Source organism: Lissotriton helveticus, chromosome 1_1, assembly GCF_964261635.1.
Source record: "Lissotriton helveticus chromosome 1_1, aLisHel1.1, whole genome shotgun sequence".
Lineage (NCBI taxonomy): Eukaryota > Metazoa > Chordata > Amphibia > Caudata > Salamandridae > Lissotriton > Lissotriton helveticus.
The window spans coordinates 1,657,170,604-1,657,183,561 of record NC_136057.1 but is presented as its reverse complement, the minus strand read 5'-3'; positions in this window follow the sequence as shown (position 1 = coordinate 1,657,183,561).

The following is a 12,958-nucleotide window of genomic DNA, read 5'->3' as shown; positions in this document are numbered from 1 at the left end:
CTGTGCCGACCATCTGCGAAGATTACTGACACAAAGTTTTATTCAGCACTTGTCTGTGTGAAAAGGAGCAGGGGAGTGGGGAACAGAAGCGTTGCATGGTAGGTCTGGCCAATAAGAGAGGGAGACACTCACATGCACTTTTAGTATAAAGCCTGTAGCTTTGCTACATATTTCTTGTACTATCCATAATGTGCAGCTATCATCATGCTTCTTCTATGGAAGCAACTATTTGATGACTATGTATGGGGTGTTTTGAGATCTCTACTTCATATGGAAAGAGAACCTCAACACCAAACAAATTAGCAATATAAATGTATAAAAGTGTCAATACCTCACATCTCATCGCAGCATTTCTTAATAAATGGTTATCTGCTCCAATGCTAATAGGGGGAAGCGGAAGTTCTATGAAAACAGACAACGTTTTAGTGTCCTCGAAATGCGTAAATGAAACGGCCTCCACATCTCCCCTTACAGCTGTCCCGATCCTCTACATTATGTTTATGCATTATGGAAAATGTTCAAAATTGTTTCTATATTTCTCCTTGTATCATTCTCCATCCTCAAAGTAAAGAAAATCAGTCATTTGCTTTCAAGACATGTTTACCCACCTTGGATAATAAGGATTCAGCTGCTCGGTGTGAATTGCTGTGTATGATTTGTTTAGCTGATAGTCCTTTTAGCCATCTAGGGTAAGAGAAAGATCCAAAATGGCCAACCTGGCATCACATACCTTTTTCCCAGGAAATGTATACTGGTCATGCCTTTCTAGCACTTAATACCTAGGTTATCACCGAGAGGGCATGTTTTTGGATGGATTACTTGTCTAATAGTTTCCTGAATGAAAGAAAGAATGGTGTCATGTTTCTCTTGCATTTTCAAATACTTTCACAAGCAACCTTTTGTGTTAAAAATAATGGTGCAAGGAGGAACAATAATGACATCCCTGGCGTGATGGCTGTGGTAGATTTTCTTCCTTGTAGATTTTGGGTGTAAAATACAAAAAAGAAAACACAATATCCATAACAAGAAACTACTGTCTGAGCACTCGTTTTTGGTCAACCGTTTTAGGACAAATTATCAGTCATGTACCTTGCTGGGACACTGAAGCTTGCTGTGTCCTCTGGGCATGCTAAAGCTACAAAGATTCTGCATTTTATTCAATCTGCAATGGTCCCAGGTCATCTCGGAGGCTGATAAAGACCTTTCTATGACTCAGGAGCTTGTCATGACCTCCCACCGATTGTGTAATGTCCCCAAAGCTTGCTGTGGCCCTGAAAGCTTACTGTGGCACCATAGCTTTTTTGTGCCCATCGGGTTTGCAATCAAGTTAGAAGCTATTGTGGCCCCCGAGGTTACTATACTAATGGGTATTGTTCTGGGGCTTGATGTGGCTTCGCTGTTTGCTGTGTCTGTGGATGCTGTGTGGCCAATAACCTGATGTGTTCTCAATGACTGCTGTGCCACTGGACCTCATGGTGTCGTCTAGAGCGGTTTGTATCCTCTAAAGCACACAGTGTCCCTAGAGTTTGAGTTGTCACTTGAGCATGCTGTGGTAGGTGAATATGCACTGCCACTTTTGGTGGCCATGAATCTTCAGCGCACCTGCAGCTTCCTGTAGTCCTGAGTTCTTCATGTGTCCATGGACCTTGCTGTGACACCAAAGTCCGCAGTCTGTAGCCCCCGCATTAGCCACAGAGCTTGTACTGATTTTTTGAACTTGTGGCACTACCTGCACTTGGTGCTACTCTAAAGCCAGTTATCAATTGTTTTTGCAATGAAGATTGCTCTGATCCCACAGGTTGCTGTTACACTGATTCTCGCTGTGGAACAGGAAACAGATGCGACCCATTGGGAGGTAATATCAGAGGAAATGGAAACTAACTATAGCTAGGCACTTGGTTTGACCAGCAGTGAATTATGGGCCCTGGACCTTGCGGTGGTACTTGCTTGACATACAATTGAAGAATGTTGTGGCCATAAAGCGTGTTATGGTTTTGAGTTTTCTGTGGCTATGGAGCTTGTTCAATTCAATTTCATTTTATTGTTTGATTAATTAAAATCGTTACAATATTCGAACAAGAGAAAATTACAAATTTCTAAAACGGTAAAATAAAAAATAATCTGTCCCGGGTAGAGACAGGACTGTTCGTATTTCTTCCATTATAATACATTGTTAAGATCATTATCAACGTTTTCGGTATTGTCCGTTCTGTCCCCACAGACCTCTTTCATTAAATCACTATTTACACTAGGCGTTGGGTGCCTTTGTCAATTCAATTTCTTGTATCAGTTTTGTTACCTTGATCATAAATTTAACTCCCCGACATGCCAAGATAGGTGATGAGCCTCCTAGCCAGCCTATCACTGCTTGCCAGCAAATGCGGATCTTTAGTGTAATAGAGCTTGTTGTTCAATACAGCCTTCTGTTGTATTAAAATTTCTGGTGGTATCAAAGCTTGCTGCAGGCCAAGAGTCTGATGGGCCTCAGAACTCTGCAGTGGTGGAACTGGTGATGGAACAGTATCTTGTGGTAACACATGCGGCAGAACTAGAGCTCTTACCTGTCCCAAGAGCTCTGCTGTGTTTACATAGTTTCTGTTGAGTTGGATCTTTCAGCTGCCCTTCACAGCTTGTCATGGAACCATGACTGGGGGTAGCTCCAGATATTCAAGGTACTGCTGCTACGTTTAAGTGTGCACTGGCACATGCTGCAGCAATAATACTTTAGTGTGGCATCTGGAAACTACTGTAGGATTCACGTTTATGCTGGCGGTTACTTGGAATTTGGAACTTCGCAAGAGAATTGCAATAGCCCAGTTACTTTTGATGTGGATACTAGAGGTTACTGCAGATTCACAGTGTTTGTTCTAGTGATTGTGATTACAAAAGCTGCTGCATCTTAAATGCTTGGTTGTGCCCTGATTTAAGCTTCCAGTGGTGCAGGAGTTCTTTTTTCTACTTAGTCTCGCAGTAGCCCCAGTGCTTTTTGCCAGATGAATGCTTTCACTCCCATAGCTTTATGTAGTCCCAGGAGTACATAGAACTGAAGGTTGCAGTAGTTTTACTTGGCATTGCCCAGTGCTTGCTGTGCGCCCCGTGTTTGCAGCATTCTTGCCATTTACAGTGGTACTGAGGTTCTTCTTGGACCAGTTTTTTTCTGGAAGCCCAACAACTCCCAAAATTCTCTCCTATTGCAATAGAATGGAGGGTGCCCTGGGGGCCGCACTGGCTATAAAAGGCAATTGTCAGGGCCTTCACTATATTTAGATTGATAACTCCTTTGACTTATGGGGTTTGTGGCACCCTCACCCAGAGATACTTTACTTACACTGGACCCTCAAAACCCTAGAGGCTCTCCTTTAGCCAGCTTCCCTTACCCTGAGGCTCCTGTTGCAACATGGAGGCACAGCTCATTCCACGATTCAGTGATCTCTCTGGGCAATCTATTGATAAAAATAAAAAAATGTAAATCCAGTACTTGTATAGCACACAAATCACCCCCAAAGGGGTATCTCGGTGCTGGGGGCCGTTGGGAAGATTAATCGAGCTATTGCCCAGAGTCACATGGTGCTGGGCAGACCCCTGCCGCCGGAGCCGGGGATCGAACCGTGATCCCCAGCATCCAGCGTCAGTCGCCCTGGCCGCGGCACCACACCTCTTCCCTGGTACGCTCCCCACAGCCTGGAACATGCACTTAGTCTGCCACTTCCTCCATGGTCACTGTGGTTATAGTAGATACATCTGTCTTATCTGGTGTCTCCCGAAGTCATCAACCCACTCCACCCCCACCCCCATGCAGTGACATCAAGGGTCCTTCAGGCTCTTGCCTGCTCACTCTGAGAGTCAGTTACCTCCCAGGGGCACACGCCTGCCTCTTCTCATAGGGTAACCCACCTCTCTAGGCTTCCAATTAAATGCTTGGTGGGATAATCAATCATGTCTGGTTTCCCTGTTAGTCTGGGCCCTTTAGTAGCTTCTCTCTTAGTGAGTAAATAGCGCTACAGGCGTGTATAGACACATTACACTCTCCATGCCATGTCTCTTCTCTCCATTTCAATTACCTCCCTGGCTTTTTTTTCCTAAACTAGACTCCCCAATTGGCAGGAGGGCCTTCCACACTCATATTGGATCTCAGATGGTCAACAACCCCACCCGATGCTCTGGTGATTACACTGGGCGTGTTCTTCCCTTTTTCCCCCTAGATCTAGAGTCAGACACATACTGTACCCCCAAATCTACACTTTGCTCCTCAGCCCTTGCTTACTCGCTCCTAGAGTCACCTTACTAGTGGCCCCTAATAACAATGGGCTCCCCAAGCCTCTATCTAGGTTGGATTAGTCGCCTTCCCATGGATATGGTGCATACACCTTGCCCTCGATGCCCTAGTCTCTTCTCATCTAGTGTCAACTACCACTCCTAGCTGCCTGCTCAGGTTGCGCCTTTCATCTCCACTTCATGCAGTCAATTGTCTCCTCTCGGTTTTGTGGCTCTTTCCTCTGCTACTGATTGCCACACGCCGGGGGTGTTATTGGTGAATGACCCATCTATGTCACTGTATATTTGCCTAATTTTCATCACCACCATAGACACCTATAGTCACACTGGGTGCCAGACCCTCTGCTCCTTTCTACTAAGGCTTGCTATTTCGAAGGCCTCCTATAGCTACATTGGGATCCCATATCCAGGTCCATTTTTCTTAGTCTTCAGGCTGGGGTGGCTCCTTCATCCACAGTAGGGAACCAGCTTCCCAGGGCACCAGGGGCTACACTGCGCCCTCCATGCCATGTTCCTTCTCATACAGAGAAAGCTCTCCCATGGGTCTAATTCCACAGACCTAGTCTTATCACACTACACTCAGCTGCCTTCTTGTCTCCTTTGGCTGCATTTGGCCCTTTATCCAGTCTGCTCTCTCCTGGAGCCAGCTGCTACCTCTGATCCCCAAGTTACTCTACCAGCCTGCTCTTGCCACACTTCCTGTGGCTTTTTACTCCTAAAGAAAGAAAGTCACATGTTGAGGGTCTGGTGGTTACAATGGGTCCATGGGCCCTCCATGCGCCTGAATGAGCCTTCCAAGACCGGGCAGCATCTCCTAGCACTCCAGGGATCACACTAGCCTCTCTATGTACAAGTATTATTCCACTAGAGTCAGATGCCCCAAGCCCTCAGCTAACACTGGTTGCCCTTCTCCTTTCCTTTCCTGATTTGCTATCCCCTTGGGGCCACAGTGCATACTTTGGCTCAGCATACCTCCAGTAGTTCTCTTAATTTCAGTCACCCCGGGCCGCAGTCTTTTGCCTACTAAAAGCAAATTCTCCACTCTAGACGCCCTGCACTTGTTCCTCCATGATACTGTCTTGATCTCCTACACAGCTTCCTCCAGCCAAGGCACTCCATGTTCCTACCTCACCAATCAGCCCACATGCTCGATTCCTACGCCCACTCTCTTCTCCCTCTTAGTGGCATCCATTTCCATGAGTCCCTATGGATATAGTGGGTTCCTTATTCCTCCCTTTCTATGTAAGTGTAGTTGTCTCCTAAATGCCCCAGTCTTTTCTCTTCTAGTGGCAATTACTTCCTCCGGCTTTATGATTAAAGTAGATCTTAATGTATTCTCTCCTCGACTAACCAGACACCTCTTGCCCATACCCACCACCACTCAGGACCTTCTGGTTAAACTCCGGGACTGTGCAAGGATTTTTGCTGCCCAAAGTGATGTGCTGTCACTCCTTCCATTAGCAAAGGGCCCATATTTGGTGTTTTTTTGGGAGGGTCTAACAATATGTTGCTGGTGTCTTCCAAAACTAATCCTTGGTAGTGCAATGTAGCAGCACTGGCTGTAGGTTTTATGGGTCCTCTAAGGCCCTATTGCTTCTTATTTAACATCTTAGCCCAAGCCTCCAGTGGTGGTTGGCCAAACCCTCCATGCCTCCATGTGCTTTCTCCTAACATCAGTAACATCCCCTAGGGCTCCAGTGTTTGCATTGGGCCCACCAAGACTTTTCTCTTCAAGAAGCATTTACCTTCACAAAAACCTTGGATTTCACAGAGCACTCCATGCCCCTGGGCAATCACACAGCTAGCAACCTTGAAACATTGATCCAGTGTTAAAACTGAACCATCCATGCCCCTGCTTAAACCATCCCAGAGTCAGCAACCTCTCCCAGAGGTTTAGTGAATACAATGGCCTTCTGGATGTTCCTATCTTTTTTGCCTCTACTAGAGGCCATCACCTTCAATGACCAAATAGTGAAATTGTAGCTTCCCAGTTTCCAACTTTTCTTCTGCTAGTGGGTGACTTGCTAGAGCTCTGGTGATTACACTGTGCCCTCCAAGCACCTGTTCTTTCTAGCCTCAAACCGGGCACTTTCCCAGGACTATAGGGGTTACAGTGTACTACATGCCTCAGACTAACAAAGTTAGCAACTATTTCAAGGTTCTAGTGATTACATTTGAGGCCTGTATGGCTACAATGTGTCCTCAAATCTTTCATATTTTCTATGCAGGTGAGACACCCACTGGTTATTCTGGCCCATGTAAGCCTTTATTTTTCTCTCTCAGAATCCGCAATCTGTATGGGGGCTCGAGTGGTTACACTGCTGGACCAATTTGCGCCCTATTTGCCCCTATCAAGACTCATTTTCTGGATCAGTAAGGCTACATTTGACCCTCCAAACCTATTTCTGTCATTTGCTTGTCAGGAGTCTCCACTCACCAGGTCTTCGCTGCTTACACTGAGCCCTCCATGCTTCTTGTTTCATCAGAGTGAGCAGATACCCCTAGTAGTTTAGGTATTACCATGGCCCAATCCTTGACACCATCTTTAGAGTCAGCTGCCTGCTGGCCTCTCTAGGGTACCCCTGCAGGGTACTGATGGTTACACCTGGCCCCCAATGCCCATGTTTGTTGTGGCATAAGTGACAGCACTTATTTATTTATTTATTTTTGAGTTTATACCGCGCTAGAATCAAACTCCCAAAGGAGTATCTCCGCACCATATGCCATGTGGAGTGGTCTACAGACAAGAGGACAGTTTATTGGGGGACTGCTAACACTGGAATAAAAAGGTTTTCAGCTTTTTCCTAAATGCTAAGTGATCATTGCACTGCCTGAGCACAAAGGGAAGTTTGTTTCAGAGTGCTGGACCAACAGAAGACAAGGCTTTTCCGCCTTGTCTGGACTTCTTTACAATGGGTACCTGAAGTAAAAGCTGGTTGGAGGATCTAAGACTATGGGAGGGGTTTTAAGGAATGAATTTTTCGGCCAAGTAGGAAGGTCCGAGATCGTGCAGTCCTTTATGGACGATACAACAGATCTTAAACGTAACCCTTGGGTGGATGGAAAGCCACTGTAATTTTGCCAATAAGGGTTTTGAAGGAGATCTCGGGGGCATTTAGGACCAATCTTGCTGCAGAATTCTGCACCACTTGAAGCCTGCCAAGTATCCCCTCACTGGCTGCTGCAAGCAACCCGTTGCAATAATCCTTAGCACCAGGGCCTGCACCAGTGTTTTTCTAGTTGAGTCAGGAAGAAGAGGGAATACTTTGCGAAGAAGCCCTATAACATGAAAACAGGTTCCCACTACGCTGTTCACATGCTCCTTAAAAGACAGATTCTGGTCCAGTCGAACCCCAAGATTCTTTACCACCTGCTTCGGCGGGGGAACCGGGCCTAGATCGTAAGGCCACCAGTCCGGGGTCCATAGTATTTTGGCATCACCAAACAGCATGACCTCTGTCTTCCCCACATTGCACTGTAGGAAGTTCGAGGTCATCCACAGTGCGACCGCCTTCATACCTTCGGAGAATGATCTTATTGTCTCAGAGGTCAGAGATTTGAAAGGAAAGAGAAGCTGAGTGTCATCAGCGTATGACACTGGGATGAAACCAAAAGCTCTTATAATCCTGGCCAGGGGCGCCACATATATGTTAAAAAGAGTGGGGCTCAAACATGAGCCCTGTGGCACCCCCTTGGCACTGCGTCCTTTAAGACTATCACTTCGCCTAAAGCCAATCACAACAAAGCTTAGGTGATTACACTGCACCCTCCATGCCGTGTCTTATCTGCTAGGGTGAGGAATCTCTACCAGGACCCTTGTGACTACAATAAACCCTCCTCAGCCTTCTAGTCCCCCAAGCCCTTGTGTTTAACCTGGGACATCTTTACTCCCTACCGCTCCCTTATAAGATAGGCATGTTTCAGGATTCCCTATAGTTATACCCGCCTTCTCGCAGGTGATTACAAGAGAAAGGAGGTAGCTCCTCACAGAGGGCTGGAAGTTTCAACCTGCTACCCTCTAGTAATTTTGTATTGTGGTCGGATTTCTCACATTGACAAGAAATAGATACATAACACTACAGCAGACTGATGTATTGTAACTATAGTCTTATTGTGTGTCTGTCATCATCTACATATACACCTGTAAGGTTGCTGACAATTCTCACACCACTTCTGGTGTGGGCTTAAATCTTGTAAAGGATCATAGAGCATGTCTTTCATTATACTTTTCTGTGGAGCGGTGAGGAGGTATTATTCTTCCAGCCATCTGAATCAGTACATGTGTGTTTGGGTGTCCCTGTAAGATCACCACCTAATGAGATAAACATGGTTTATGTGCTCCTCTAATGGAACAGGTCTGGTCTCCCCCTCACAGAGCCTAAAACAGCAAAATGTGGTCCCAGTTTCATTGTACTATGACCAAAACATTACAATTCAGCCTGTCTGTGGGGTTGAGAGACTTCCTATGGGAGGCAGAAAGGATTCTGTTTTTTATTGGAGTGGTTATGATAATCACCACTTTTGACGTGGGTCAGCCATAACTGCAATACACGTAATTAATTGAACAGTTCAGGTTATTTTAATGGCATAATGTATGCAGATAGTAAATAACTCTGCATTCATGAATTTTGAGGCCACACAGTTGACACCAACAAACACTATGATGCTTGTGGTGGCTTGTCACTGCCATTCTTAGCATCAGTTCGCGATAATCTGCAAGGGATTCAACAGTAGTCAATACCCTCAGGCACCATGGTACATTTTCATCAAACTGTCCATGTCCTGCTCTCTGTGGTCTCCAAATCTTGGCCAATTGGGAAGGCTCCGGACCACAACAGTCAACATCAGTGTGAAGACCTCTCCCATGGGATTAGAGCAAATTATGAACAAAAAACAGTCATTGTTGAGGGAAATTTATTAGAATCAACTGAGAAGAGCTACTTGATGTGGGAACAAGAGCGAATTCTGGCGGCCTGGAAGAGCACTTTCTAGTGGGTCTGTCAGAAGCCCAAGCAGAGGGACCTTAGCCTCATCCGCACTCAAGGGCCTAGCAGGAAAAAATACATTTCAGAAAGTCTAAAATCTTATAAGCATCTCAACTTTGGAAAAAAACTGTTTTAATAGCAATGAAACATCCAAATGCACCTGCTGTGAGTCAGTCACTAAGTATAGTCTCTCAAGCCTTATATAAATGGCAGCGTAGTCACCCTGGACTTTGCAACATGACCTCATTTGGCACAGAGTCATCACTATAATGAAGGTTTCTGCATTGCTTCAGCGTAGGATACGTCACACCCAATAGAGTGAAGAAGAAAGCTGCCCCTCCAAACTCGGTGATGGCCACTGGAAGGACAGCCATGGTGGCATTTAAACCATGAACCGCAGGAGTGCTTCAAAATACAAATTACAAAGCAGTAAAGCACCAAACCTTATTCTACATCCAGACAATGTTCGCCACTTATTAATCACCATGTACGGAGAAGTGACAGTAGCAGAGAAATTTCCCACATTTTCAGAGGCTTTGACAGGCATTAATGGTGTATCCAGCACACACTGAAAGAATATGCCTTACTGACCAGAGAAACTCAACCTTGACAGTTAATTTGTCAGCACAATGTTGTTAAGCCAACTGAAAGCTCCGGTTGATGATTGTGCTGACTGCAAAGTTTCTAGCAAGTTGTAAATTTACATTAACCTTTGAATCCTAGATGAGTGGACATTCATCTGCTCCCAAACACAAGTAAGATGATCATTAGATAGAAGCAAACACTCTTAGCACGCCCTAATAAGTGATAGATTAAGGTTTGATGCACATCGAGAAGAGCAAGCCTGCGCACACATGTATATCAGAATGAACAGCCTTAGCTCTTGGAATAGCAGTAATGGTGGAGTGAGACCATAAGGAAGTGAAGCACTCCAGATGTGCTTGGGGATGTTGTGGAATGGCCCAAAGAGAAGCACATTCCAATACAACTTGGAGTGGAGAAATTCTCTTTGAAATATAACCAAAATGTGAGTTGTTCTGATGCGGCCCTTGCTATTTATCTATGGCACTGCTGTTCATCACTACTGTTCACCCATTATGCTGTTTCTTCGTATTTATTTATTTACGTCATTTATAAAGCACCTGCATCACCCCCAATGGGGTATCTCTGTGCTGAGGACAGCTGTTGGGATGGGTAACAAAGTTAGAAAAGTAGCGTTTTGAGCTTGTTCTGAAGCCTAAGTAATTAGTGGTGAGACGAATCTCAAGAGGTAGTTGATTCCACAGTTTGGGGGCAAGGTAGGAGAAAGATTTTCCTCCCAGCCTGGCTTGCCTAATGCGCGGTACAATGAGCAGGCCCTTCCCTTCGGAACGAAGGGAGCGAGGCGGTATGTATTTCACTAGCTTATCTGGAAGATAGGCAGGGCCCATCTGGTTTATGCCTTTAAAAACAATACAACAGATTTTAAAATGTATTCTTTTACGAACAGGCAGCCATTGAAGTTTGCGCAACAGGGGGAGCGAAGGGGCACGGTAAGGAGCGCTTGTTACCAGGCGTGCAGCTGTATTCTGGACCACCTGAAGACATTGCAATGCTGATTCCTTAGCGGCAATCAGCAGAGCATTGCTGAAGTCCAAACGGCTGAGTACCAATGCGTGAACCAGGGTTTTGCGTGTGGAAGCGGGTAAGAAGTGAAAAACCTTACGGAGGAGGCTAAGTGCATAAAAGCAAGCTCTTTTTGTTGCAGCTATGTTTTCATCCATGTTAAGATCTTTGTCCATTAGCACCCCTAAGTTTTTAACAACTGTCTTTGGCAGAGGCGGTGGCCCCAAATCATCAGGCCACCAACTAGGGGACCAGCTGTTGATCGCATCCTTAAAGAGTATTACTTCAGTCTTTCCTGCATTCAGCTGCAGGAAATACTGCTCATCCAAGATGTTATGGCTCTCATCCCTACTTTGAACATGTCTTGGATGTTAGGAGTGTCTTTCTTGTAAGATAGAATAAGTTGTGTATCATCCGCATAGGAGATCAGGATAAACCCGATCTTCCTAAGCAGTGCTGTGAGAGGAGCAATATATACGTTGAACAAGGATGGACTCAGGCAGGACCCTTGCGGTACCCCTTTGGTGACTAGGGTTGTCTTAGAAAAGAAAGGTCCAAGGTTCACTGTTTGCGTCCTGTTACTGAGGAAGTCCTGGAGCCAGGTCAGAGCAGAGTTCTGGATGCCTAAAGAGTGCAATCTGTCCAGCAGGATTTGATGAGAAGTGGTGTCAAAAGCGGAGGACAGGTAATCGACCCTGTGGGTGCTGGGCGGCGGAGTGGTTGCCGACCCCTGGGCTGCGGAGTTGCGAGTGGCGACGGGAGGCCTAAAGTACTTGGGCGTTTTTCTATCGGAGTCGCGGGTTGTGGCTTGGGCGCGTGGAGTCCTGCCGGTGTGGGAACGGGTACAGGCTGATGTCAAAACTTGGTCCAGGATGCCGCTCACCATCTTTGGTAGATCGGCCATCTTCAAGATGGTGGCGCTTCCGCGTCTACTGTACCAGCTCCAGAATTTCCCATACCCCATCGGCCTGGAGTGGTTCCGTCAGGTTAACTCTGTTTTGGGTCGTTTCCTGTGGGATGGGGGTGCGGCCAGAGTAGCACTGAAGACGTGTTTTCTGTCCACATACTGTGGCGGCCTGGCCACCTCGGACCTCCTCTCCTACTATCAGGCTTCCCAGTTACTTGTTCTTAATGAGTGGTGGTACGGCGATAGAAGCGATCCGGCCTACGCCCTGGAACGGTCACTCATGGGTGACCATACGCTTCACACCATCCTGTATTCGGCTCGCCTGCGTCGTGGGTTACCCTCGGTCACAAGGGTGGTCTTTGCCGTGTGGCGACAATCCTTGCGCCGCATGGGATGGTGGGGCAAGTTGACGGCTGAGACGCCGCTTTGGCATAATGGTCTGCTCCCAGAGCTAGCGGCTCTGGCCGGCTTTGAGGGTTGGGAGGCCATAGGGGTCACACAACTGGGCCAGGTCGTGTCGGGCACCACTCTCAAATCCTTCGAGGAGCTCCGCACGGAATTCCAGATGCCTCAGTCCCAATTCTTCCGCTACCTTCAGTTGCGCCATGCCCTCGCCCGAGCATCGCCGGTCTCGACTCCTTGCCAGAGTTTAGCCCGATCGAGGCCAAGGTGTTTATGGGAGACTTGGGAGACAGAAAGGTCTCCAAGATATACCAGACGCTTGTTGTCCACTGCTCCTCCACCCTACACTCCCTTCGAGAGGCATGGGAGATGGACGTGGGTCCCCTCGATGAAGACGATTGGAGGGAGGCGCTGGAGTCCCCACGTGGAACTGCCATTGCTATCCGGCTCCGGCTCATTCAATTCAAGTACCTGCATCGGGCATACTATACACGTGAACGATTGTGGAAAGCTGGTTTGATTGCATCCCCGGAATGCTTGCGCTGTGGGTCGGTGCCTGGGTCCTTACTGCATACTGTGTGGACGTGTGGCCGGCTGACTGGGTTCTGGAGGGGTGTGTGGAGTTGCCTGGCTGAGGTGCTGGGCTGGGACCTTCCTCGTACCCACCGGTTAGGCCTACTGCACATCATGGAAGGGATTGGGGGTAACATATATAAGCGCCATTTGCTGCTCTTGGGGCTGGTTGTGGCCAAGCGAGACCTGGCCCGGGCATGGAAAGCGGTGA